This window comes from Tympanuchus pallidicinctus, unplaced genomic scaffold (assembly GCF_026119805.1).
Source record: "Tympanuchus pallidicinctus isolate F22 unplaced genomic scaffold, pur_lepc_1.0 scaffold6, whole genome shotgun sequence".
Lineage (NCBI taxonomy): Eukaryota > Metazoa > Chordata > Aves > Galliformes > Phasianidae > Tympanuchus > Tympanuchus pallidicinctus.
Window position 1 is genome coordinate 295,566 of NW_026294780.1, and position 27,440 is coordinate 323,005.

The 27,440-nt window shown below is 41.2% G+C and overlaps 2 long non-coding RNA genes across 3 annotated transcripts; one reads left to right on the plus strand and one right to left on the minus strand.

Annotated features, from left to right (window-relative positions):
• Positions 1–272: 272 nt before the first annotated feature.
• LOC128071703 (uncharacterized) lies at positions 273–26,907 on the minus strand. The gene is made up of 7 exons (XR_008201986.1): positions 26,498–26,907; positions 19,510–19,676; positions 16,349–16,563; positions 15,842–15,951; positions 12,321–12,576; positions 11,310–11,445; positions 273–10,001 (listed from the first exon to the last, which is right to left on the minus strand). It is a non-coding gene; the product is annotated as an uncharacterized LOC128071703 (long non-coding RNA).
• Positions 21,496–23,692, plus strand: LOC128071705 (uncharacterized). 2 transcript variants are annotated; one of them, XR_008201989.1, is made up of 3 exons: positions 21,496–21,641; positions 21,800–21,902; positions 23,457–23,692. It is a non-coding gene; the product is annotated as an uncharacterized LOC128071705 (long non-coding RNA). The 2 variants fall into 2 exon arrangements; XR_008201988.1 differs by lacking the exon at positions 21,496–21,641 and having other exon boundaries at positions 21,680–21,902.
• Positions 26,908–27,440: the final 533 nt, after the last annotated feature.

A 27,440-nucleotide genomic window follows, 5' to 3' on the forward strand; every position in this document is an offset into this window, starting at 1 on the left:
CCTTTCCCCCTTTCTTCCTATTTAAAATGTGAGAGCTACCTTTGTCAGGGTAAGAAAAGCAAGGAAAAAGATCTGAAGAGCATATAACATTTTTAAAGACTTGTTAGGTATGATTTAGCAAAGGCATGTATTTATTGCTATTGAACTTTTTACTTGAACAGCAATTAAGGCTTTTTGTTGCAGAATAATTTGGTCTTCAGGAATTTCTGAGAAACATAAGAAAATTATGAAAAGCCGTAGTTCTTTCTGAAGGAAAAAAATAAAAATCACACTTCGATGAAAAAGTGATATATATTTTTTTTTTTTAATATTTGAAACTCTTTTTTCTGTTAAAGTGCAGAACACTTGAAAATTTGGCCTCGTGTCAATGGCTTTTGAAAAGTAGTTTTACATCCAAATCTCAGGTCCTTTGACTCCTAAGCAGTGAACTTGTGAGATGAACAGCCAATAAACTATGCATGGGTTTATTAATCTCCTCTTGCCTGTATATAATGTGGATCATTCATCATGTACCTCCCAAGCAGCCCTAGTGATTCATGAGCTTGTACACAGTGCAGAGATGTCTTTGCTTCCACCATGACAGATACTGAAACTGAAGCTGAAAAACAATAAACCCCAAAAAGGAAAAAAAAAAATCATAACAATATTGCTTTTTATTGTGTCTTAGAAGTCTAAAGGTTTTGTACAAGCAAACCTGCAGTTCTGAAGGTCAGACAGCACATCAGGCCCTTTCCAGAAGGAACAACCAGCAGGTACCCCAAATGTACGTTTGTGTTGAGGAGCAGCAGCATGGGCAGGCTGCAGTTCACTGGGCCCATTCAGCAGCTCAGGGCAGGAGCTCGGAGTCGCTAAGGACCTCTCCAGTTTCAGATCTGCACAGGAAACACATGATGCTCTTTTCTAATTTCTAAATGACTTGTGCAACCTCTCTGCTTAACAGCCTGCGGCATGACCACGGAGAGGGACTTCCTGCCTAGTTGCAAGAATGATTTGGACACCAAAGCTCCTTCTGTGTAGTCTTTGGTTCTTTTTTTTTTTCCTTCCTTTAGTTTTCACCACAGTAAAGTGAAGCCACAAAGTCCATACATTACAGGCAGTCAAGCAGCAATTTGTAAAACATGTAATGCAATTCCAAATGCATTCAGATATGGCAAACATAAAATCATAATTAATACCAATTGGAGAAAAAGAAAAGAAAGGATAAAAGAAGGGAAAAAATGCTAAAAAAACTGAAAAGTATGTTGATTTTTGTCAGCAAAGAGAAAGCAAGCATTGGAATAAAAATCTCTAAGTTGTTCTTCAAAGCCAAGGTGAGACAGTGTGCAGAATGGCTGATGTCTTCCTGCAGGCTATATGGGAGCTGCAGCACCTGGCCACACTTGCCAGAGATGTTACTGCATCCTACGAGGCTGGAGGGAACACCAGTGCTGCAGGAACTCTTCAACAAGACCCCAAGAGGACCCTGAGCATGTTTAATGTCCATGGCTGTACCAGGCGCTTCCTCAGGCTGCTCTTTGCTAGACCCTGCCAATGTGCTGCCAAGCTGTTGGACTCTGGTTCTGAGGGCAGGAAGCAAAACAGCTTTTCAATCAGCAATGTCTTGACAAGCAAGGAGGCAGTGAGATCAGTTAAGTGCTGATGGTGATATTTCCCATGTTTCCTCATTCTTGTCTCCAGCATTCTCCGAAATATGTTGGAACTGTTGAATTTTAAACGTAGATATTTTGACTGCCAAGATAGTTTACATTAAGAATAATGACTCAGCGATGTTTCACCAGGAAAAAAAAAAAAAAAAAGAGTATAATTAAAATAGGTTCTAAAAACGATTTAGATATTTTGCAATACCACAAGAATGTGGTGGTTTATTATATCAGGTTCGTCAGGTTACAATCATTCCTGTACACGTTAGTTCTCTGGTTCCTGTACACTGCTTGCGGCAAGCTTACTGCAAATGTCCGCTGCTTAAAACTGAGACAATTTTACAGAAAACCTCATTTTATATGTATATATATACATATATATGTATATATAGTATATACTTCTAAACTTTGCCCCTAGCTAGGCCTTCTCATCTCTCAACAATTTCAGAAGTAGGAAATTCTCTGAAAAAAGAAATGAGAAATGGTGTGGTGGCCAGTCTCAGTTCTCTCCATGCTCCAAAACCAACCCAAGCAAGAAATCAGCCTCTCACAGGAGAAGGTGCGAGTGCTCCAGGAAGAACCAGGTTGCCAAAAAGCAGTTCCAGGTCATTAATGCAGTATTTGGAAACTTTGGAAAACCATGGCTTGTGAGATTAGTGGTATGTGTCAAGGCTCTCTGTGAGACTGTTTTTTTCATGTGTTTTATGTTTTTAGAAGAGGGGAATCCTGGAAATCTAAACTTCAAAATCACATTTCACCTTGGTCCCTCCAAATAAATCAAAGAGCAGGGGCAGCCAACTTAACAGAACTATAATGAGTGACTGACTTGTTAATAAAGTTGAAGCTATTTGAACTCTTAATGCAATGGCCAGTCTAACCGAGGCCTTCCATTCCTTTCTTTCAACAGTAGGAATAAGTAGCTTTGATTTTAAGAAATATACAAGGTACAAGAATGGCAGAATAAGTATGAAGGACTAGTGAGTCAGTACTGCTTTTAGTTAAATTAATTAGGAAAATCCAGTTGAAATCCCTGGAAATTTAGTTGTCGTGAGATATGCTAAGCATGTTTTATCTGGATATTTTCATTGTTTGTCTAGTTGGTTGGTTTATTTTGTTGTGTTTGTTTTTAATAAAAACAACCACATACAATTCTCACATAATCAAATACACACAAAACACACCTGGAGCTTTCCATTCTCACCTCCACCAATTGCATATGCTTTCATTAGAAGATACTGTTATGCTGGCACAGAAACTTACATCCAGTCTGACAAGATTTGGGGCAATTACCAAGCCCAGGAGTTCCTTGTGAAACAAAACGGATTCGGACATACCCACCTGAGACTGTGAACAGCACATGGTTTGATGGCCAGAGACACAGCACACCTCTACTAAGACTTCCTTTCCCTGATGCACAAGCAAGAGCTGTATAAACAACAGCCCAACTGCTGTAAGATTTCAGCTTCTAAGGCTGGAGCATCATTTCTTCTTTCTCAAAATGCTGTTGTGTTTTGTGTTGTTGGTTTTTTTTTTTACTCAGAAGAGAATAACTTCAGAAGGAGAAACTGGAAAAGATGCATGTACTAGTTTCAGACAGAGCACTTGAGGATGTGGCAGATTTTGGTTCACACCCATGTGTAAGTAAGAGAAAGTGAAGGATTTGAACCTTGTCTGTGCCCTACAGCAGTGCAATATTTATCAAGTCTGGATTGCAACATACTACCAAGATCAGTTGGTGTTTCACTTCAGGAGTTCTTTTCTCTGTGGATCTTCTGTGGATTTTGTTTCTATGATGTTTCTTTCACTAGTTGGATCCATCCTACTCTTCTGGACTGAAGGACTCATTCCAGAACTAGTAACATCTTTCCCTTTCTTTACAGCCTGCTCAAAGCAGGGGAAAAGTAGAAATTTTGTGAAATTCAGATAACATCAAGCTTTGGCTTGTCTTTTTGTGACTGGGGAGTCGTGCTGCCAGCACAGGGTCAAAGTGGCGGTCAAAGTGGAAGGTCCTTGTACCAGGACTCTGAGCTCCTTAGGTTGGAGAAAATTGTCAGGAAATACATCAGCTGTCTCACAATTTCCTACAGCAGTCAGCACCAGCTGCTGCAATAAGGGTGTCAAGTCTCCATAATTGGCAACTGCATGAATTATCATGCCTGGGGAGCAGCTTTCATTCTTTCTCTCACCTTGTCCAATTTTTGTTGTTGAAGTTTTTTTTTCTGTTCAGTTCCAGTTCCAGCTGCAACCAAGCTCCTCTGAGATCTCTGTGAGACATCAAATCAATAAAATCACATCTGTTAAAAAGGAGTGAAGAACACATGAAAGAAAAAAGAACAGCAAGACAGGTGCACTCATGACTGCCAAAGACAAGTGCTTCAGTCTTTTTCTTGGGCTGGAATAAGCGGCAGCTTCCTACAGTTTTACCAACTACTGCATGTCTTTGTGAAGGATTTTTACATTGTCAGATAGAGAGCAGTCTGTATTGGATGCATCTTCTTATACTGTGATACCAGCAGCACTTGAATGATGTCAGGACTTAGCCAAGATGTCCAGAGGTGCTTCTTAAGGCTAGATTCATTACTGATGCCCCAGCTAAGACCAGAAGTGTATGTTCTTCAACTTGATGGCTGAATCACATTCTGCCTAAAAGACATTTTTCAGCTTGTGTGACTTTTTTTTTCTAAAGAATTTTTATTTGCTTGCTATAAAAAAAAATATTCTAACTAAAAGGAAATGCTAAGTCTTGTTTTCAAGATTTTAATCCCTTCATTTTTAACAATTATTCCAATTATTTAGAAAAACATGTAAAAGTATAATATGCTTTTTCTATCTGAAGGAATCACCAGTTCTATAAAATTCTAGGTATGGTTACTGTCTTCCTAAAAACCATAATTTTGATGAATAACACATCTTTCACCAAAGTATCTGAATATTGCCTCCTTTACAGAAAGTGTTGACTGCTTTTCGTCTGCAAGCTGTTACTTCTTGGTTTAATCAAAAAGGCCACCCAAAACATTAGAACTCTGGCTGTTACTCAATACACGTCTTTGCAGGCTGGCAGTGGCTTTATGACAGGTACACAACTCTCTTGTTACTTAATGCAGAATAATGGAGATTTAGATAAAAATGTTCCATGGGGGACAGAAGAAGATTATTGAATAATGAATTTATGACTCAGAAAACATTCCATAGCATCAACCAAAAATAAAACAAAAAAGGAAACAAAAAGACATGGAACATCAACTAAATTTATCATTGAGAGCATGCAGTTCAGTGCTGATTGGAAAAAACAGTCACATCACTTGGAAAGTTGTCATGCTGCTGGAGTGGACAGAAGGATAGTGCTCAGCAGGATCTTTGATGGCACTCATGCATGGCTGGTGGCAGATGCTGGCACAGGAACAGCTCTGGGAGACAGCAGGCAGCCCTGGTGGAGTGGGATGCAGACTTCCTCTGACAGAGTGCTCAAATCAGCACCCTCAAAGCCCCCAAGAAGAGTCACCATCACCTTGGAGAGAAGGACCTTAAGAAAAGTGGGACACCAAGCTTTGCCAAGTGCACAACTGAAGCTCCCCGTCATCAACATTGCATGCAAAGTAGGAAAGGCACAACTCAGTATGACTGAGCTCCCATAGAAGAGGAGTGGCCAGCAGCAACAGGGAGGTGATTGTCCCCCTCTACTCTGCTCCTGTAAGGCCCCATCTGGAGCACTGTGTCCAGGTCTGGAGCCCCCACTACAAGAAAGACAAGAAGCTGTTGCAGAGGGTCCAGAGGAGGGCCACAAAGATGATCAGGGGACTGGAGCACCTCCCCTATGAAGACAGGCTGAGGGAGCTCAAGTGACCTCATTGCAGCCTTTCAGTACCTAAAGGGAGCCTACAAACAGGAGGGGAATCGACTCTTTTAAAGGGTTGATAACTTCAGGACAAGGGGAAATGGTTTTAAGTTGAGGGAGGGAAGATTTAGGTTGGATGTGAGGGGGAAGAGAGAGTGGTGAGGTGCTGGAACAGGCTGCCCAGAGAGGTTGTGGATGCCCCGTCCCTGGAGGTGTCCAAGGCCAGGTTGGATGGGGCCCTGGGCAGCCTGGTCTAGTATTAAATGGGGAGGCTGGTGGCCCTGAGTGTGGCAGGGGCTTGAAGATTCATGATCCTTGAGGTCCCTTCCAACCCTGGCCATTCTGTGATTCTGTGAAACATCTCTCTCTCATCAAATCTACATGGGACCTCTGGTCTTTGTGCTCGTAAATGTTGCTCTTCAGTCAAAGTTTGGTTGGGATGGCTATAGAATCAAATCTTAATTTAATAATTTCTATGGGTCTGATAACTGTGTCTCGGTTAGATCTCCTGTTTTTGTCTATAGCTCATTTCAGCTATAAGATCTTTGTAGTAGCATCTTTCATTACATGATTGCATGGTATCTGTGACTGCAGAGAATGTAATTAATTAATTTAACTCAGATGGAACTTCACTGTGCTGAATAATGGCAAAGAGGTATAACCTCTAAATAAATAATCTGCTATTTGATTTTAATTAATGTCTGGTGTACTGTGATAGTTCCTCTTTGAAGCTTTGAATTGTATCATTTCTTTATGAAAATCCCAATTACCTGAAAAGAGAAATTTACCAATTGCTGTGCTCCTGTGCTCTGTAGTCTCTCCGAAAGCCTTGCAGGAACCCTTCCTTTCAGCTGGGACAACACTTTGTATGTTTCTGTGTGAACTGTTGCTAAAAGAAAGGTGCGTTCTCAGGCTGTAGAGCTGACACACACTTTCTTTGAAAAACAAAACAAAATAGATCTGTCTGTATTCAAGATGCTTTAAAATTGCCTTGCCAGTATGTTAAACTCCATAGAAAAATGAACAAAGGATTTCTTACTAGAAACGCTGTAAATTATATTTTCTTTTGCTTACTGCCAAGAGAGAAATTAAGAAGACATTTAAATTGAAAATAAATTACATGGAAAAAAATGAATTGAATGTTCATGAAACAAGATGGTTTGATAATATTATCATACTTAAAGTTCATGGTAGACAGCTCTGCTATGTTTCTTTATGGGACTTCTGATGTAAATTTCCTCCCCCACCAGTTCTAATGAACTGCACATATATATATTTTCCCATAAAAACAAAACAGAACAAAAATCACCATTTAATTGCCTCTCAAGTATGGCTACTCTTGTGTCTGGATGCTCTGCTTATGTAAGTATCTTTCTGGTGCTGTTGCTAAGAAAGGTGATCACAGTTGCAAGATCAGCTCTGAAGGTAGCTGTGTAAATTATATCAGAGATTGTTCCTTCTCTTTGAGGTAGGAGGTGTATTTCTCATTCCCCATGGTTTGTCAGCCCTCTAATCAGCCCCACAAGCACAGTGGTGGTTATTCACAGCAGGACCAGCAGGTCCCTCCCACACACAAAAGGCTGAGGCAGGTAACAGCACGTTCTGCAGAAAATGTAGATAGCATTGCAAAAATGCTGTTCGCCTTCCTTAGCTGATTGACTAACAGAAAAAAAAAAAAATACTGTGTGAGCAGAAATTTAGATTACAGTCTCCTTTTCCTGAAAGTAAGCTTGGAATGGGGCTCAAATCAAATCCCTCCACACCAGTTAATCAGGAGTTTCTGCAGAGAATTAGGCACTTGAGGTCTGTCTATCCCAGAAATAGCTGCAGGGGGTGTGGCACCATGGATTGATGGATGATTTCCACTTGGATCAGTTGAGTCCCTTCTCTTTTCCCATCTGCCTTGGTGACTCTGGCAGCCACTGATAGCTGTTGAAAGGTTCTCACCAGGAGTGTGTGAGGCTGTGCCACCAGTGGCAGCACCTGTGAGAAGTTCATGCTTAGTGAGTCAGCAGGGAGAAACTTTGGTGCATGGCTGAAAGCAGGAAAGTTGAGCTGGCAAACTAGAGGGACTCATATAGCCCCTGGTAGGAGACCAGATAGACACCAGGAGCTGTCCCAAAACATGAAGCCTCCTGGAGATTTCTGGTTTGCCTGAGCATACAGTGAGAGCAAAGGTTCCTACTGGCTCCCCAGACAATCTCCCAGGATGAACAGTGTGCTCACACTGCTGTTGGAGAGCTCAAAACACCACAAGCAAAGGGACATAAGTCAGAAAGGACTGAGGATCTCCAAATTCTAGCCCAGAAAACAGCTGAATATGCTGTGAGACATGAGCCAAGCCCAGCACTTGGGAATACTGCAGAAAGTGAATTTGCTGATAAATGACAAACATTTACTGACACCCACAGAGAGTGTATATTGTGGGAGAGGGGATGGCGATGCCACAATTGCTGGGGCTCTGCCTGGGACCAGTGGATTACACTGTAGCAGAAGATGCCTGGGGTATCAGTGCAAAAACAATGGAAATATTTCCTCCTTTTGAGCTGTGTGTTGGTCCATGATAATGTTGTCACCGTGACAGTGACATTGAAGGAAAAGCCGTGGTCAGTAGAGCATAAACACATGGAACTCGGGGCGCACAGTGTTGCTGTTTATCCTCACTGGGGCATTCTGTGAAATCCGTATTACTGAAGCAGCAACAGCACACAGGGGAGGAGGAAGCAGCAGTTGCTGTATTTGGAATGTATCAGTTTCCAGGTCTGTTTAGGAGTTTTCTTTCATTTGATAGACATGGGGCCAAAAAAAGAAGTGTTCGAAATGACAGAGTTCAAGGACCACAGTAGTGCAGCCCACAACCCCCCACACAGGGGCTGAGAGAGTTAGCTGGGTAACTCACTGCCTCTTCACTCATGGCAGAGGGGCCAGAACTGGACACCTGAGGGAGAAAAATGGGTCCTCTCATTGCATAGACCCCAAAGGATAAAAAAAAGTACAAAGAAAATATTTTGCACCATTCAAAATAGGAGTCACTTCTGCAGAGGTGGCTGGTACTAAATATATCCTAGCGCTTGATGCATCAGCAGGGCTCTGGCAGGGGCCCTCAAATAAACACTGCAGATCACTGTGGCCACTCAGCTTTTCTCTGGGAATTCTTTTGGGCTCCTTTCATACCAAAAGGGAAATGAGTTTGGAGAGAGCTATGCTTTGTAGCAGAGCACGGCCCCAGGTCACCGGCATCTTTGGAAACAGCTGTGGTGGCTGCTGTGCGTCAGAGCTCCAGCAAAGATTCAACACTGATCAACAGTATTGGAGAGGGCACCTTTGGCTTCAGCCCCTCACATACAAACTATTTTAACTTTGCCCCTGAGAAGCCACTGTTAAATGAATCTGCCCATAAATCATTTCTTGCCCCTGGTGAATACAGAGGTGATTTTTGTTTGAGATTATAAATGTCTAATAAAAAAAAAAGGCTAATAGGGAAATGTGCTGCTAGAACATTCTATGCAGGTTTTGATGAAAGCACTGAGGAGTAAAATACAGAGTTGGAGATGTGACATTAAAAAAAAATCTATCAAAGTCATAGACAAAATGCAGATTGCTATTAAGAGAGCAAAAAGAGATTTTGAAAAAAAGAGAGGAGGGGAGGGGAAGGGAGGGCAAAACAGAATTGAGTTTGTTAGCACAGGGTATCTGACATAGTATGCCTTTAAGCTCTTTTTTCAACTGAAGGGCATGTTCCTAGTAGTATGCTAACAAATACCTGACCAGCTAATTCTCAGACATTACAAAAAATATTTAGTAGAAGTAAATATGGTTTAGAGATGTAAATATTTAAGAGAAAGAGTGTTTTCTATTAGCTCCACATGAACACTCATCTCAGAGAAGTTCATCTGGTAAAATGCAAGACAATCAAGTAAAGGAACCGTTGCTGATAGCAATTGAAAAAAAAAAGTTTTTGTAGGAAAAGGTAAGCATAGGTAGAGTAAACTCATTTGTGATAAAGAGAAGTAATCCTCAAGACAGAATTCATGAGTTTTAACTAGTCAGAGTAAATCTGAAATAGTAATGCCTGACTTCACAGTTTGGTTGCCAGAGATTTAACATGTGACATAATACTACTATGGAAATATCAACACTCATCCCATCATTCCTCTAACTGTCAAGTGGAGAAGGTATCAAAATAATAATATGTATCATAAAAATAGCATGTAGTCTGCCTCTGATCTGTGTTTATCACTGTTACTGTACAAAGCTTTACTAGTATAGCATGGATTATTGCCTACTGATATTTGGTTCCTACAACTGCAGATACACTTATGGTACTTATTCCAAATGACACGTTAGCACCATGTCTCCAGTAGCAACATAGAGCAGTATAAGCTGTAATACAGCACATATGCCATTATATGTGATGTCCACATGTGGTGAGATTCAAAAATACAGTGCACCAAGGTATCCTCATCTCCAGAACTGGATTGGATTTGGTCCAAATATTCCAAAAAGCCTGGCTCGATTCTGGGATTCTGAAACAGAGGAAAGTGGTTGACAGCTGAAAGCCAATAAGATGCAGTGATGGCCCTCATCCAGGTAGAGAAGAACAGGAGTGGCTCTCATTTGGTGGGCTCTGAAGTGGAGTGCCTCGATTGTATGGCATTGCCAGGACTTGGTGAGGGTCACATCCTACTGCCTTTTGGCTGGTGGAAACTTGCTCTGCACAGAGGTCCCTGGACGAGGGAAGAGAATGAAAGATGCACTGCATCTGAGTTGGGGAGGGAAAGAGAGAGCTCTAAACCTTGAAAGCCCCCAAAATAGAGTTTAATTATTAATCTCATCTATGTATCTACTCCTGCTTTGTTTGTAGGCCTCTGGCAAGTTGAACATATGAAAAAATATTTGTTTCCATCATAGCCATTGGGCTTGAGTTGTTTGATTTTCCATTATATCAGTATCACGTTGAATGCATTTTATTCATGTTGGACACAGAGGATTCAAATATCCAGGGAGTAAAATTAGGCAGGCTTGTAAAATGCAATTTGAGACAATTTCTTCTTTTTTCTGGTTTCCAAAGGAAATAAAACTTGTGCAACCACATTGTCTGACTATATCTCTCTGTCCGCCTCTCTGCTCGCCTGCTTAATTAAGGTCTAACCCCAGTCTCTGACGAAATTTAAGAGAGTGATAGAGGGAGCAACTAAGTACAATTTATAAAGATCAGTGGCTAGAAGAGGAAAGCTCTACACTGGAGGAGAATGGCTCTAACCACAGTGTAACAGAGAGAAAGGCTGCATTCTGATCTTGCAAAGTCAGACATTACTAAACCAGAGTGAATCCACATGAGAGGAAGCTCTGAAAACCCCAAAGCCAATGGTTTGATCAGACCTTGAATGTCACTAGACATAAATCAGCAAGGGGACAAAAGGAAATAAATTTAGTTCCAATATTCATGAAATTACTTGAATAACACAAAGCTAGCATTTATTGGGTTGCTCAGTCATTGGATCTGACTTGGTTTATATTCAGTTCAGGGTTTTATATAAACTGCTATGCAGCAAAGAGGATAGTCATTAGCATAACCTATGACAAGTTACTTTAGTTTAGGTTATGTAGGAATACGGATGAGATCTTGCTTACAGCAGCTGTTTGTGCCTTTTTTTTTTTCTAGTGTTTTTAGCAACAGGAACAAAGTCCCTGCAGACCTAGGCTGACCTCACAAAACTGAAAGCACATATGGATACAAATTCAAGTTTCCAGTCCTGGAAGATCTCAGTGAGATTGCTTACAAGATTTTATAGCAAAAACTTAAAATGATGTTAGCAAGATGAAAAAATTACCTGAGGAGCTGAGGGAAAACTGAAGCATCACCCCACAACTCTCAATCTTTTTTTAAGCAAGAGTCAGTTTTCTGTACTTAACACATTTGGGATGCAGGAGAACATGGGACAAGACTGAAGTTTTGTACCTGCATAGCTAAAAACCAGGAAGCTATGAATGAAATGCCGTACAGTCAGTCATTCAGATTATCAGTGTCAAAGGATACCAGCAGGTATGGTTGCCCGGAGCTCCTCTTCACTGTCATTCAGTCAAAAATTTGTATTCACTGCCAGAGGGGAAGCAAGGCATTGCTACACTTAGCTCCTGTTTCTGCTTTTGTGATCCCCACCAAGTCAAGGGGGAACACTGTGGACAATCTCAGTGTATAGCTGTGTAGGAGCACAACTGAAACTGCATATGCTGCCTTTAACTAAAGCCTGCCTTTCAGATACTGTAAGAAATTTGGACCCAGTCATGGCTGAATGAGTTGTAGCTATGTCAGGTAACCATCTTGTATTTTGTATCTCTTTTTCTAGGGTTCATTTTTACTATTTTTTACTAGTCATCACATGTCATATTTTGTCTGTTGCTTATACCATGCTTGAATCACACACTGCTGTGTAGTGCTGGGCTGTAAGTTAAGCATTTCCTTCTTTTTCAGCCCATTCCTGAATGTTTTGCTAGCAGTCATCGTGAAGTTAAGCTTTTTGACAATATCCAGTCACACCAAATTAATGAGAAAAATTTAGCTTGGGATCAAAAGTTACACCACCCACAGACACTGTACCACCCACAAGCATGTTGCTATACCCTTGTCATCTTCCCTTTATTTTCTCTCCTTCTTTCTCTCAGTATGTACCAAGGCTGCGAGCCTGCTGTGAGAGGGGCTCCCTGGTCATTTTTGTTCCCTGCAGTCTCACTCCTTTGCTTGTTACCAGTGAGAGATCTGCAGGAAAGCAGCATCTCTGTGTGTCTGCTTTCCCCAAAACACAAAGCACAAAGGGTGTGAGTGGAACCGACATCATGGTTACATGGGTCTCAGCCTACTGTTCATGCAGGGCCTTCCAGAGCTTTTTTGCCTTTGCCTTCCAGCTGGGAAGAACATTTGGGGTTTATAGTTTCAAGATAGTAACAAAGTTGTCAATGAACATATTTTATGACACCGTGCAATACATTTAATGTTGAATTGAAACACTTCTCCATCACCGTGCTCTCACAATTTATAACCTATGCGCATAGCAATTTGTAACATATCCTCGCACAGAGCTCAAACAAACCAGAGGAATTCTGAAAGAAAAAAAAAAAAAAAGCTAAGAAGCGGAGTGAATGGCATGTGTAGAAAACTTTACAATACAAAATATGTACAGCTGGTTAAACAGTGACCAAGGAAAACCCTGGTAATTGCTACTTCTACAGAGTGTAAACAGGCAAGGCGGAGACAGAACTTATTTAGCCTGGCAGTCAACACTGATTTGGGGTTACAGTGCCACAAAAAAGGACTGCCAGAGCCCCAGCAGAGTGTCTACAGGCTCAGTCATGCAGAAATCGCCTCTCCGGGTCAACTGCTTGGAGGGGAGATCTCCTGTGGAGCAGCTACAGCTGCTGGGCCAGAGCAGAGCAGGGGAGATGCGCGACCATGGCTATGGAGCCTCTGCAGTGCGGTTTTGCCTCCCAGATGAGATTGGGAAAGTGCAGCCCATTGTTCCTTTGTCTTTAGATGTTTTTTTACTTGCTTGCCTCATTTCCATAATGCTCCCTGGCCTCCCAGTAGCGCAAATTGGTCTGATGAATACAGTCTTGTGTGGTTTATGATTCATTATTCCCCATGTCCTACCCTCTTAGTCTTGCACGAGGTAATCTCAGTCCCTGTGCAGAAGGGTCTTGCTGGAGCCTTATTTAAAAATTATGGGCATGAAATAAAAGCATTTTTCTTTTCTTCTCCGTGTGTCAGCCACAGATTCCTGCCTACTCTTCTGTCTCATCTGGAAGTGAACAAGAGGAATGAAGACATAACCACCTGAAGATCTGAGGCAACAGAATGACTTGCTGCACAAGGGAAAATGAGAGAGAATGTTCCTTCTTATCTAGAAAACCTGGGAGTAGGAAAAATATAGAATTCAGGGAGAGTGGAGAGAATAAGAAAGAGTAAATGAGTGCTTACATCTCCAGGTACATTCATATTTCTCTCCATTATTGCAGAAGGAATAGCTGACAGAAAAGAATTACCATGCTTCTCTATGACATCTCCTTGCTGTATGTACTGTGTGGTGCCACAGATGCTTTATAAAGGCTTCACTCAGATTTCACTTCCCAGATTCTTAGTATTCCAAGGAAGAGTAAGGAGTCACGGAAATGAGACAGAAAAAAAATGTATAGCCTCTTCAGGGAGATTTTATGTCAAATTGAGAGGCTGCATGCCTATATGAGGTAACCTTGATCTTTGGACGTCATTAAAGCTTTGTAATCTTTAAAAAATATTCCAGTTAGAAGACATCACCAAAACTTGGTGGTATTCACCATTCTCTTGCCAGCACAGACTAGTTAATGCCAACTAGTTGTATTGCACAGTGTCAGTATCCCAAAGACATGAATTCCTCCTCACTTTGAGGCTTTTCATAGCTTGTGCCTTTAGGAAATATTTTTCTGTCATTAAACTTCTGGATGTTTGTCTCTTTTCTACAGTCTTATTCCCACACTGGTACCAAACTAATAATTCCTTTACCTCTTTTCAAGTCTGGCACCACTATCATAATTCACCCTTAATGGTGTGGTGATCCAGAAGACATTCAGTGATGCATTTTGGTGGGTAAAATCTTCTTTCAGTTGTATATCAGATTTAAGATCTCACACTCTCCCATATAAATATTTGCAGGTACTCCTTCAGAGTCAGCAAGAATGATATATGTAGTTCCTTCTAATAAGTCACTTGCTGCAGCTCATTAATCATTGTTATTACCCTCTCCATGCATTTGGTGAATGTAACAATATGGTACTTGAGTACTTCTGAAAATAAGACACCTCATTAATTGAAGCAATGTCTAAAACCACTTTTATTTTGCTATTCATTAACAACTTCACAAGTAGGTTTTAGTTCACAAGAGTCCTTCCAGAATTAGCCACACTGTAACTATTTGCATAAATAAATATTTATATTGAAAATAACATTCAAAATGGAAGATTATATTAGCACAAAAGATTTGTCTGGGTATTATGCAATTATATGGCTCTTTATCTGTTCAAGAAATACATTAAATATTCTTCTTTAAGGTTATTAGCCTCGCTGCTTAAACACAGGGTATATGAAAGGAATACTTTCCTAAGCAAGTAAAAGGTTTCTATGCAAATTATTTTTGCAAAAATTCAAAGTGATACATAGAAGTATTTAATATCATATTTCAAAAATGGAAACAAGGTCACTAGTTCTTTAGATATAAAGGTAATGTTACTAATTGGAATAATTTTCTTTTCATTTCTGTGTAGAATTGAGTTTAGCAGCAGTCACTTTTCTTCTGGACAGATATGAAAGAAACTCTATCCCTTACTCCATCATGTTGTGCTTCAGTAGGTGACAACAAATATGCAGTGATAACTTCAAACAACAACTTACCAAATTCATCCCCACTGTTACCACAGATGTTTAACACTGTGGCATCCATGGATTTCTTTTATATGCACAGAGTGAACTTCAGTCTGTTTGCATAAAACATCCTTGGGCAGACCCAAAGCTTTGCTTTTCCTTGTCTTCCAGGGATTACTTTTGATTTTGATAAATCAGGTGGATTTAAGAGACTGGGGAGTTTTGTAGATACCCTTCCCTCTTCCCATGTTGAAATGCTGATGTGTTGCATTTTAGTGCAATGTCACAATACTAGACACAGGGAATAAGAGGGAGCAAGCTGGGGTGGCAGAAGAGGGACTCCTCTGAAGGGCACACATGGTGATTCCCAGTGGCCTACAGCTTTTAGTCTTTCAACACTGGTCCTTGCATCGCACTCAACCTGAGACCCCAGAGTGCCTCACTTGGCCTTTTGGAGGTCATTTCAATGACCCATGTCCAAATGGCTCCATGCTGCTCCTGGCTGTAGCAGAGAGCTTAGAAGCTCAGTGGGGTTTCATATTAACAAACCTGGACTCTTGACCTCTCATGGTGGTGATGTGTTGGCTGTTGGACTAGATGATCTTACTGGTCTTTTCCAGCCATAATGATTCTATAATTATACAATTTTGAATCTTCTTTCCTCTCTCAGATTGTATCTGCACCTAATTGCTTGAAGCAGGATTAAGTTCAATAAAAAATATATTAATTCGGCTCAGGACAGAAGGCTCAGAACTTTTTACTCTTTGTACTTTTGTCTTTCATTTGCCTGTGCTCCTCTAGTCACATTGCCATTGCAAACTGGGAAATTGGCTGTGGCATAAATCTCTGCTCCTCTGTGCATGTCAGTATCAGTACTTCAACTCTGCTGCACAAGTAGAGAGGAGAAAGAAATGGAAGAGAAATAAGACTGTGGTCAGTGAAGTTCCGAAAATGACATGAAAGCTGCAAGCTTACCTTGGCCTCCAAGTATTGAAATGTCTTTTTCAGCAGTGGTAGAATATTGTTTTGGATATTTTATGCACTACACTCTGTTGTCTTGCACATCCATGATAAGTTGATGTACTCTGTATCAAAGATTACATAGTGCTTAAAATTATTTTTGTGAGAAGAAAAGAAACATGGCCTACAATAAAGAGATGTGTGGAGCTAGTGCGAACGGGGCAATCTGACCTAACTGGACAGAGCTGTGTTGTAATGACAAAATACTACAGAAACCCAAGCATTTTTGGAACAACGCCACTACATTCAATTTCTTCCCTCTGCACTACAGGAATCAGGTGTCTGCAGTGATGATGGTGATGGAGGAAGGTGGGAAAACTGCAAAAGAGCATTTCTATGTAGGAAAGTGCATACATAGGTAAAACTGATGCGTGGATGGTGGCTCTCCTTCTCTGAGTGTTCACTCAACCTCCTCCCTCCCTCCAAGCTCAAGCAGACTGGAGATGGCAGTGCACTACCTACCTGCAGGAGCAGAGGTAACATTGACTGATCTCAGGTTATGATGCAGCCATTGATCTGCACTGGAAGTAGAGCTGGCCATATGGAAGTTCGCTGGCAAATTCCCTCAGTTATCCCTAATCTTGTCAGCTGCACAGTTCTCCTGTGGGATCATCTCACAGCATCACCTGCCTCCTCCAGAGCATGCCATGGCATGGGACTGGTTGGCTTTAGTTCAGCTGGATGTGCCAATTGCAGGTACCAAAACAGAACAATGTTAAAATACCTTTAGCAGTGAACTCTACAGTGGAAACAGTGTCTTTTTCTTTGTCAAGGAGAGATAACATTTCTGGAATTAAGGATGGAAAATTTACTTTTACAAACTATTTTTTCCAATTTCATGTGTATCAGCTCCTGAAAAGTCACATGCAGACCATTGAGAGTCACTCAAATTTTGTACTGGCATTTCATGAAGAAAGTTTTATTTACCAGATGTTACTCCACAGTTACTACAGATATCTTTACATGCTCCTTACGGAGAGGAAGTGTTCTCTTAGATAGCACTGTGATAATTATTAGCAAATTCATTGGCAAAATGTAATTAGCATGTAATTATTAGGAAATAGAGGCAATCAGTCACTGCAAAAATTCCTCCACTGGTATTGCAGAGTAGAAAAAGGAAACAGAAAATCACCTTTTCTGAAGCTTAAAAAATCAGAAGTAATTAATGTAGAAAATCAGTCACAGCAAACAGGCTGCATGTATCTTTGAGGAGGAACACTGCAGCCCCCATTACAATCTCCTTCCCTTCTAAGGATGGCTGCGTGCAGGGAAGGCTATGGGTTTGCACCATGTGTTCGAAGAACAGCAGTCAGCTGACAGCAAGAAAAGCAGGCAGGAGCATAAATAAGCAATTGTGGCTTTTTTCCATACAATTGTAATTGTAATGCACTGAGGGACATTACAGCTGGCACGTACTACTCACAGACACCAGAGGGAGGGGAAAAGAATGCTTTCACAAAATTGATAGTGCTTTTGAAAAGGCCATAGCAACATTAACTCTTCAAGACAGGAAGGCTGGACTTGCAATGTGAGGATATTTTGCTAAGTAAGGATACATTCACTCATCCTCAGAGCAGCATAAACAAGGAACTGCTGTTTCCGAAACAGCCCCTGTCACACACAGAGCAGCTGATGGAACAAAGAGCCACATTTGGACATGTTCATAGTGACACCAGGGAAAAGGTATTGCTGCCCAATCTTCGTACTGCCAAAGAGGTGTTGCTCCCAAATCACAGAAATAATCCTTGCATCATGCTCTGTTGTGCATCTGGCCTTAACGTAAATATTTTAGTTTAGAGGAGTGTACTGAGCTAGGATGTGAAATGAAAGGAGATGCACTGCATGTGAAGCTGACTGATTGCTCTATGCTTCACTGAATATTAAAAGGCTGATTGCTTTTTTTTTTTCAGCTTTAAAAGTGCAAGATCCTTTACTTTACCACTCACTATTTACCTTCACCCAGGCCAGACATCACCTTTAATGCCAGATCATCCTGCTCCCCTCTGGGATACCAGCAAGCCTCAGGGCTGATTTTCTATTTATGAAGCAGAGAAGGCGGCTCTGCACTGGGACAGCTGGGACATAGCTGTCAGTCCCTTTTCATTATCAGCAGCACCCAGCTGGATATCTGGAATTCAGACACTGAGGGAGAAGTATGTTTGCTTGCATTTTAAAAACAGGTTGATTGCTGGGTATGAATACCCTGCAACAGTTGCTCAACTTTGCCTCTGTGAAACAGAACAATTCCCAAAGGCTGGTAAAAGCAAAAGAGAAATCAAAGTGCTCCTTGCTCATCAGTTCAGAATCTGATATGTGGTGGGGTTTTGCTTTTTCTGCAAAATATTCTGCACGTGATATATTTTTAAAGGACAAATATCCATTACAAAATCAACACTGAGTAGAAAACCCAAGTTGTCATTGCTTGAATACCATTGCCCATTGCCACTAATTCCTTGTGAAGTAAATAATTATGCAGCTCTAGCAGCTTTAGGATTTGCATGAACACTGAATGAGAAGCTATAGCTGGGCATCACTACAAGTGATGTTCTGTTTGCCATATGTCAAACAAGCAATCTTGGCTTAATCCAGAACAGAAAATCTGTTAATTCATAGTACAAAGATTAGGATTTGTGCAGTGGCAATGCTGCCTGGAACAAGAAAATTTGCTGAAGGCCTCCTCGGGAGGGCTTGCAGCCGGTGTCAATGACAGGAGTTTAAAGTGTTTCCCTCCCTATTTCCCACTAGCAAATGATTTGGATGAATCTTTTACTTACTGGCCTCTGAAGTAAACTTCCCCTTGCTAAACTAAGCTTGTAATCTGTGGCAGATGAAAGCAGTTCCCTTTTGGGACTTCAGAATTCATTTAGCACAGTGATTCAGTTCTGTTCTTTTTTATTTCTTCACTTTGAAATAAGTCTAGTTTCCATATTACCCACAAAGAAACAGTTCATCAGGAGTCCTGGTGAAGAACTCCTCAAGCATCTTTCTTCCTTCTTTATTTTGCCTTGAGGACTGCTATTAAAAAATCCAAAGTCATTTTGTTTTGCTTAGATCACCAGAAATAGCTGGGCTAGCTAGGTGGCAATTGACTTCCATTTAGAAGTTTGAGGTATTTTCCAATTGGCTACAGTTTGACCATGCTCTGGTTGTTAAACCTAGGCTACACTTCATGCATAACACATTCTTCATAACAACTGAGCAATCTCTCTACTTGTTCTCTACTTCATCAATAGAGTTTTACCATTTTGCAGAACTAGCCATTATTCAGAAGGACAACCACATTGTAAACTTAAATAGTACACTCTATATGCTTGAAAAACAAGCCAGTGCTTTTTAAGGAAAATCTCTTAAGTGTAGCCCAGATAAAACCAGAATAAACAAACAAACAAACAAAAACTAACAATACAAAAAGCCATGTTTTTTGAATGCTAATGGTCAGCTATTCTCACATCTCAGAATTTGTGTGCAACCTGTAGGTTCCTTCAGGCTATCAGGTTAAATATGAGATGATGAAATAGCATAGGTGTGCAATAGCCTTTATAGAATCATAGAATGGCCTGAGTTGGAAGAGTCTCTTCAAGGTCACCTAATCCAAATCTCCCGAAATGAACAGGGACACTTACAGCTCAGTCAGTGTTCTCAGAGCCCCATCCAGCCTCCAGTGTTCCAAAATCCAATCACAAAAGTTTCTTCTGCTCCTCTTACATTCTTCACACTTGCACTAGGCCTGCTGGAACTGGAGTTACGGTCTATGTGAGCCTTTACAACTGGGCAGCAATTACAAATTTTGCTGATGGTTTCAAAGAAATAATTATTAGTGTACTAGTATTAGTGAGCTGAAACACACTGTTCCCTTTTCAGAAGATAAGACCTTAAATTTGCATATCACCAAACATGGGAAGACCTTGAGAGAAACTGAATCTGTGTTTTACTGCTGAAGTTTATCACCTCATAAACTTCATTTCATAAGTACCCTCATTTTTAAAGCATAAGATCTATGCAATTTACTTTCTTTGTACATCCTTCGTATCAAATTACCTACTTACTTGTACAACAAAGACTGCAAAAGATGAGATTCAAGGTGACTGAATTTAACTTCAGTCTCTGAGAACAACGACGTACAAGAGGAACCCAACAAAGAACAGTATCACCTTCTATAGCACTGTTGAAACAGAGAGATCACTAAATCTTCTATAACACTTGGCATACAAAATTTTACCTCTCTCAAAATCCTTGAAGACTTTCATGAAGAGCCTGTGAAATGATTAAACCAAGGAGGCTGACTCAGTGTTTTCTAGCTATCTGAATTCTGTGCTACTGCATTGCTCTCCTCAGCAGCAACTCAACACACAGAGGAAAAACTTTCTTCACTGAGTACCTAATATTTCCAGGCAGGATCCTTTTCCCATGCCAGCATTTAAAAGCTTGCGTTGAGACACTGCCTTGGTCAGAACCAAGACAGAGTGAATTAAAACAAGTGTTATTCCAAGAACAGCTGTCCGCTTAGTTTTATGGCTACCCTTCCAATTCAAGCAGGCAGTGCAGACCAATTCCCCAGTGAGGACAAGCCTAGGATTTGCACGACAGCTCATCTCAGGTGCTCCTCAGTGTGCTGAAACAAACCACATGTTTGCCACAGGGATGGCTCGTGGCAAGGTGGAAGGAGAGCTGACTATAGGATCATAGAATCATAGAATTATAGAATCATACAATTTCTCAGGTTGGAAAAGACCTTAAAGATCATCAGTCCTTCGCTGTGTGCTAGCTCATTCTCGCTCTCTCTTCCAATCTGGAGCAAAGTGAGATGGTTTCTGAGCTGGATAAACAGGAAATCACACAGGCCTTCACCTCCTCCTGCCTCACATCTCCCAGTGTGGCTAAGGTGAGCCCTGGTGGTAAGGAGGGGATTCAGACCCTTCTGACCCACTGACTCAAGATGATTGACAGGCAAATGGTAACAAGAATAAAATCTGTCATCCATAGTGCAAAAGCACTTTATGGCATTGGTGAAAAGCTAACAGTTGGTACTTATCTCAGAAGATGGAAAGCACATGATGCCTTCAGTCAGTTGTCATTTAAGAAGAATGTAAGTGAGCTTTTAATTTATGTCTGTAACATGAGCATACAGACTACTCTTCTACATATTTAGAAAATGGGAATATCTTGTTATCTTGTGAAGTGGTACCAAGGGCAGACAACTCTTATGCTAAATTGTGGCTGCCTGAGGAGGAGAGTTATTTTGGTGCAGCACAAAAGATCCACTACATGGGTGTTGTTTCTCTTTTTTTTTTTCCTGAAATTAACAGCTGTCTTTTGTTTAATCATTGTGTATATAAAGAAAATAAAGTCATAAGACATCGAGCATGTCTAGCTTTTAAGGGCACTCGTTGCCAAGGAGAAAGCCTAAAGTTTGCATAACAGCAGAAATCAGCACTGCCTTAATTTTGCAACATGTAGTAATTTTGCTGTAGCTGAAAACTCCAGAAGGAAGCCTTGTTTCATTTCCAACACAAATCACTTGTTTGTGCAACTTCTTGGCACAAAAGTGCAGGGAGAAATAGCAAGGTACTTTTCAGCTCACAAGCATCCTTTTCCTTCTCTGAGGCAGCAATAATCGTTGTTGAAAAATATCGTTAAAAACAGGAAGCTTTATCATTATGATTTTCTAGCAACCTCGCCCTTTCTTGTGAACCTGACCCTGGCTATGAATCGTCTGCTTTGATTCAAACACAACTATTATAAGACTGAAGCTCAGGTATTTCCTATTTTGCTCTAAAGCATTCACAGCAAACGCTCAGAGACAGCACTTCCCCGAGAGAGACAAGCAGCACTGAGAAGGAGCACTGCTTGTTAGAGCTGTACACAGGAGACTCGTGTTTAGATCGTGCTTGTGTTTTTGTTCTATTTCTGCAGAACAGAGGGAATGAGGAGACATCTCTTGCACTGGGTGAACAGTTTCTCCAGTGGAAAGGAGAAGGAAAATGCTGAGGACGAATTTGCAGGAACTATAGCATGGGTGAGGTTTTTTGTCTATATAGGTCGCTCCAAAAGTAATGCCTCCTATTTATTTCCATGGAAACTAGAGCAGACAAAACAGTAAAATAGCACTGTTTAATAGAGCAAATTCTCAGCAGCAAAACACTCTTTTTCAACATAGACACCGCTATTAGCTATGCAATTTCAGCAGCAATAAACAAGAGCCTTCATGCAGCACTTGTAACAATCTGCACCAGTGGAGATTACCCACTGTTGCTGTCGCCACTGCTGAAACACACCACCCACCTCTCACTGTGCTCACATCTACTGTTCGATCTTCAGAAACATTCAGCAAGCGTCCATGAATGTCACTGGGTGCCATTTCTTCTGCATGGAGGAATTCAGTGACACATCTTTGCTTCATCTATGCTCCTATGTCAGACACCATTCTGTCAGACTGTGTTTCTGCTGCCATCTGTCACATGGCAACAAAATATAGTGGAAGATTGGTGGGAAGGTTCAAATTCTACTGCCATACCACCAACATCTGTCTCTGACATCATGGGCCAACATAATAAAATAGAAGGCATTGTTTTTGGAGCACCCTCATATAAGCAACAAGTAAACACTTCTTCTGATGGTGCTTAGCAATAGGTCCTCGGCATAGGACCATACCAATGATGGCAGACACGTTGGGATGCACTTGCAGAGTTGGGCATGTCTGCTCAGCAGTGCTGGCTGTTCACTCCCCAGAAGAGGCAATGCCAACCAAGACCAGTGCCCACCCAGCACTGCCCTGCAAGTCTCACTGAGCTCCCTGGGGACAGCCATCACCCTCTTCCCAGACCTACTCCATGTTTCTTCAGGAGAAACATCCTCTGAGACACTCCAGGCATCAGGCCACCCTCTGGGAGAAAACCCCATCACTCCTCCCGTTCCATAGGCGAGCCAGTAGCCAGCTGTGAGTTCATGGGCAGGGTTAGCCTGGGAGACTGCTGTCATTGCTTTGTCTCAGGCTTTTGATTTTTGCTGGCTGCAAAGTAGTGTAGATCACCCATCACAGTAGAGGAAGGGATGCTGCTCAGATGCCAAGAACTGGTAAAGCTGCTTTGTTTTCAGGGAGGAGTGATTAACCCCAAAAATGGGCATTTAAATAACTAACAAGAAGACAGAAATGCTTCTGAAAGTATAGCAAACCATGTCAGGTTTACAGTCATTTCCAGTTATAAACCCAGCCCAGAGAACAGACTGATACTGCTTAGTTTTGGTGCTTTCCTCAAGCAGACTGCAGACATGTAAATGGGAGCTGATCCAGCACTGTAATGTCCAAATCTAACTTTAAAGTTAGATTTAGCTAACTTTAAAGCTCTTGCCTATCCTGGATTGTCCCCCTCCACTTCTCTCCCCACCAACACATCAGCAGTTCAGAATAGCATCACACGGGGGTACAAGGCTCCAGGTGCATCAACTCCAAACATTGTGCAGGCATTGATGCCAATGTATCTAAGGAGGAGAAACTTAGATTTCACATTCCGTAACTGGTGGCATTCTCTTTATGGAATGTCATATCTTCATGTCTTGTCTGTTCACACAGGACCAAAATATTGTCATTGGCTGAGCTCCAGAGGCAGAAGCCAGGGCTGCTGGAAATAGGGTCAAGGAAGAAATGGACTCTACAGGCTGGGACTGGGAAAACAGGGCTAACAGCTGGAACTCTTTCCCTGAAGTGCCTTCCCACCTTCTTATTTCTGTCTGCCCTCATTATTTGATTATCACGAGAGAAATCTAAAGAGTGTACTCAGTAAATCCTGAATAAATGCTAATAAATGACTACACTTGCAGACTGCCCTCTACACTTTTCAGATACATTTGGGGCACTTCTCTACCATAACCTGAGAAAATTGTACAGAATGAGAAGAGCTGAGGCAACACTCCTTGCAACTCATCAATCAAGAAACAATGGAAACAGACCAGGTCAAATGTTACTTGATGTTAGTTTTCATATTTCTGCTTGTTACAAATTTAAAGGATGCAGTGCCCAGCAACATCATCTGTGGTTTCTTTTACACGTGGCTCCAACCAGAGAGTTTACAAAAGGCTTTTCCAGGTCCCACTAAGCAGAAACTGTGCAGAAGATGGACGTGGATGGAGGTGGATATGTAAAAAAGCAAATGAGGAAATGGTGATCAGTATAGGAAGATGAAGGTATTACTTCCCTGTTGTGTTAGGTTTTTGTTGGAAAAAGAGCAAGAGGGTATTTTAAGGGAGCCTTCAAAGACCTGCACACCAAACTGTTACTAGAAACACTGCACTCCATAGCAAGATTTATATTGACTGCAGCTCCTGCTGTCTCACTATCTTCTTTGCAACATCACCCTCTTCTCGCATCCTAGCTATCATCCTGCTCTCACTGACCATGATTTTGCATCATGAATGGGGTGATTTTCCTTCCTACCCACATATACTTGTCAGACTTCTTGTGTACAATAGCCATTCTTAAACCCCTGGGAACTGTGTTTCCTTTTCTGAAATCTTCCAAACCACTCTAGACAATATTATTTGATATTTGTAGCCTGCAAAGCATCCTGGGAATTCATTTGTAAAACTAGTTTATTATAGATATTGCAAAAAATTCAAGCTTTACATGTGGTATGAATCTTATGTCTCAGCAAAGTTTTCTGTTTCCTCACGCAACAGGAATGGCTTTGCACACCAGGTACTGTATGTGTCAGTATGGGACATGCAAAACTACATTTATGTCTGAGAAGCAGGACCCAAGCAAGCAGTGTTAGTGGCAAACCCTTACATAGTTGTTCTCCCACACATATCCTTGCTGCTTGAGTCACTGGGAACTGTACTGTTCCCAGTACCATATGTCCCTCTCTGTTTATGAGGCTAAGACTTGGGCCATATAATCCAGGAAACACAAGAAGGGTATGATTTTTTTTATTTTTTTATAGTCAGTGTATGAAGTGTTTTATAGGCAATTAAATCATTATCATTGTTTTTGAGTCAGATTAGTGTGTTGCACAGAAGGAAGTAGTCATGAAAGAGGTGAAAAAGATACTTTTCCCTCGGTTCTCAGCACAGTTTTCTAAACAAGCATAGAATGCAGTTCTTTAACCAAACAACAGTCACTGACTTTATGAGGACACTTGAAACTGAGAAATGTTTACAGATTCTGCCTGTAACACATCCCTGGTAGACCCAAGAAGAGAGGATGCTCACAGGGGGAAGGCCTTTGCTGAAATGAGCAGTTTTGCAGCTTGGCTGACCTGGTCCAAAAGTGTCAGTGCTGAAAGTAGCAGTTTTCCTCCTCCTTCCCCTGTGCCCAGCTCTAAGAGACTTGTTTCCTCATGGAGCAAAGCAGATGAAAGCTTATCCTATGAAAAGAAGGGGTTAGTTCACCACCCTGCAGTCAGAGAAGTGCTTCCACTGGCACAAGAGAGGGGAGGAATGTGGGAAGAGTGAATCCCCCTTCCAGCATCAGTGATCTGCACCCTGCAGTTTCGCCCACACCTGTCTCTTTGTTTATTTCATCTTGTACAGCACATTCACACTGATTAATAAAAAGGGAATTCACAACATACCCATTGCTGGTCTATCTCATAGCCCCTTAGTACTCGTGCCAGGCTTTTGGGCTTGACTGAAAATAGCATTAACATAGAAGAAATTAAGACAGTGACAAGATTATTTTTCTTTTCTTGTAAGAACTCAAAATAGATGAAATGAAAAGTTAGTGCTGTGAAATTTCCCAAATGATATTACACTTGATTCCCAGGTGTGGTCTATATTTATTAATAATATTTAATGTCTGCTCTCAGTTTCGCAATTTCTTTTATTTTATCCAAACATGATGCAAGCAGGGATACGAGCACCAGGATCGCATTTTTGTTGCCTCAATTATCTTGGAAAGTTTCCAGCAGACTGAATGGAAAGGATAGAGGTTTGGGGACACCAGGCTCTGCTTATACTGACATGTAATGTGTTGGCTTACAGCTATGGCTGATGATTCAATTCTGAGTTCTGCAGCTTTAGAAAGAGAAGCATTTAGTGGTTTGAATGGTGAGAGGGTACACAAGTGCACCTTGTATCTTTCAGAAAAGCTTTTACTCTATCAACAGGAGAGATGGAATCTAAGCAAACACAATTTTCACTACAGAGGAAATAGTCAAGTTTCAAAGTATTGGTTTCTTCTTCTTTTTAACTAAAATTTGTTTTATGTTTGTATCCCTCTAAACACCTCTTAGCATTCTAATTTGCTTTAGGTGCTTTCCCCAGGCAAATTATGTAGAGAAGAAGCCCAGTACTGTTCGCTTGTCTTTATCTTGCTTCATACTGTGCCTGGTGGCAGTGTGCTTCAGTTTCCCATGCTTCTTCATGAAAAAACAAGAGTACTGAATTCTTGCCTGGACAGCATAGCTCTACATTTGTGTTTGTTTTCACACATTAAAACCCTGGCTTAGCACAGTGTTAGCTTTGGACCTAGCAGCAAGTACTGGAATGGCATAGCTTCAGTTTTCACATTTCTCCAGGTGGAGCACAGCTAGAAAGCTTTACAGCCTCATGCCCAAAAATGGCCTTGTCTGTAGCATAGCAACAAGAAAAAAAAGTTCAGGGATAAAATTCACCCACCAGGTTTGTTGTAGTGGTTGAGCTCGTGGTCTTGCTCACTGCTCGAGAAGGTGGTGGTGGAAAGCCAAAGCAGCCATTTTTTAAGAAGAGCAGTATGAGAAGAAGAAGAGAAAACAAGTGGAGGCAAGATATGAGGGAAAGAAAGGAGAAGCAGACAGATCAAGGCAGAAATAAGTAAGGCACAGTGGTGTGCAGAAGCTCTGAAAGCAGAAATGGAAATGAAAGATAGGATGTTGGGTGAGACACTTAGCAGCAATCCAGCCATGAACTGGCCAGTGCTGCTCTGCCATACTGCTCTCAGGCAGTGCTGTGATTCCCCAGCTGCTGCTTAGGGATACCTCTGCACTTCAGCCACCAAAACTGCCCCAGTCTGCTCTCCTAGGTCAGACAGAGCAGGACTAAATGGGGCCCTCTGGAAAGAGAGATGACTGGAAAATAAGGTGGGTAATCCCCCTCTGGTTAAGGGAAATAGCCAAAAGTTAAAATATGTAAAATCTCAAAGCTTCTACACTGCTGGTATTGATATCTTTCTTTATCCATTTTATGCTGAAATAACATCAACAAAAACCAAAAACCAGAGACTGCTACTTCCCCACTGTCAGTAGCTTTCTGGTAGTTGAACAAAGATGCAAAGGGGATCCTTATGCAGTCATGATCATTCATCATTCTGATTCAGTTGCTTCAGCATTTCCAGTGGCTGGCAGATACCTGAAGCAAACTCCCAAAACAAGATTTGAACTCTGAGCTAGCCTTATCAAAACCTTGAAGGCTTGTGCCTGTATCTTCCCAATTCATTTACCAGTAAAGAAAAAATTACTGTTGGTTTGCCAAAGTTGCAGAAATTTGCAGTCCTTGTGCTGTATGTTTTGGGGGACTTTTTTTTTTAATAATTTGGGTTGCTCTATTTATTATGTTCCTCTTTTGGTTTGTGTGGTTATGAATT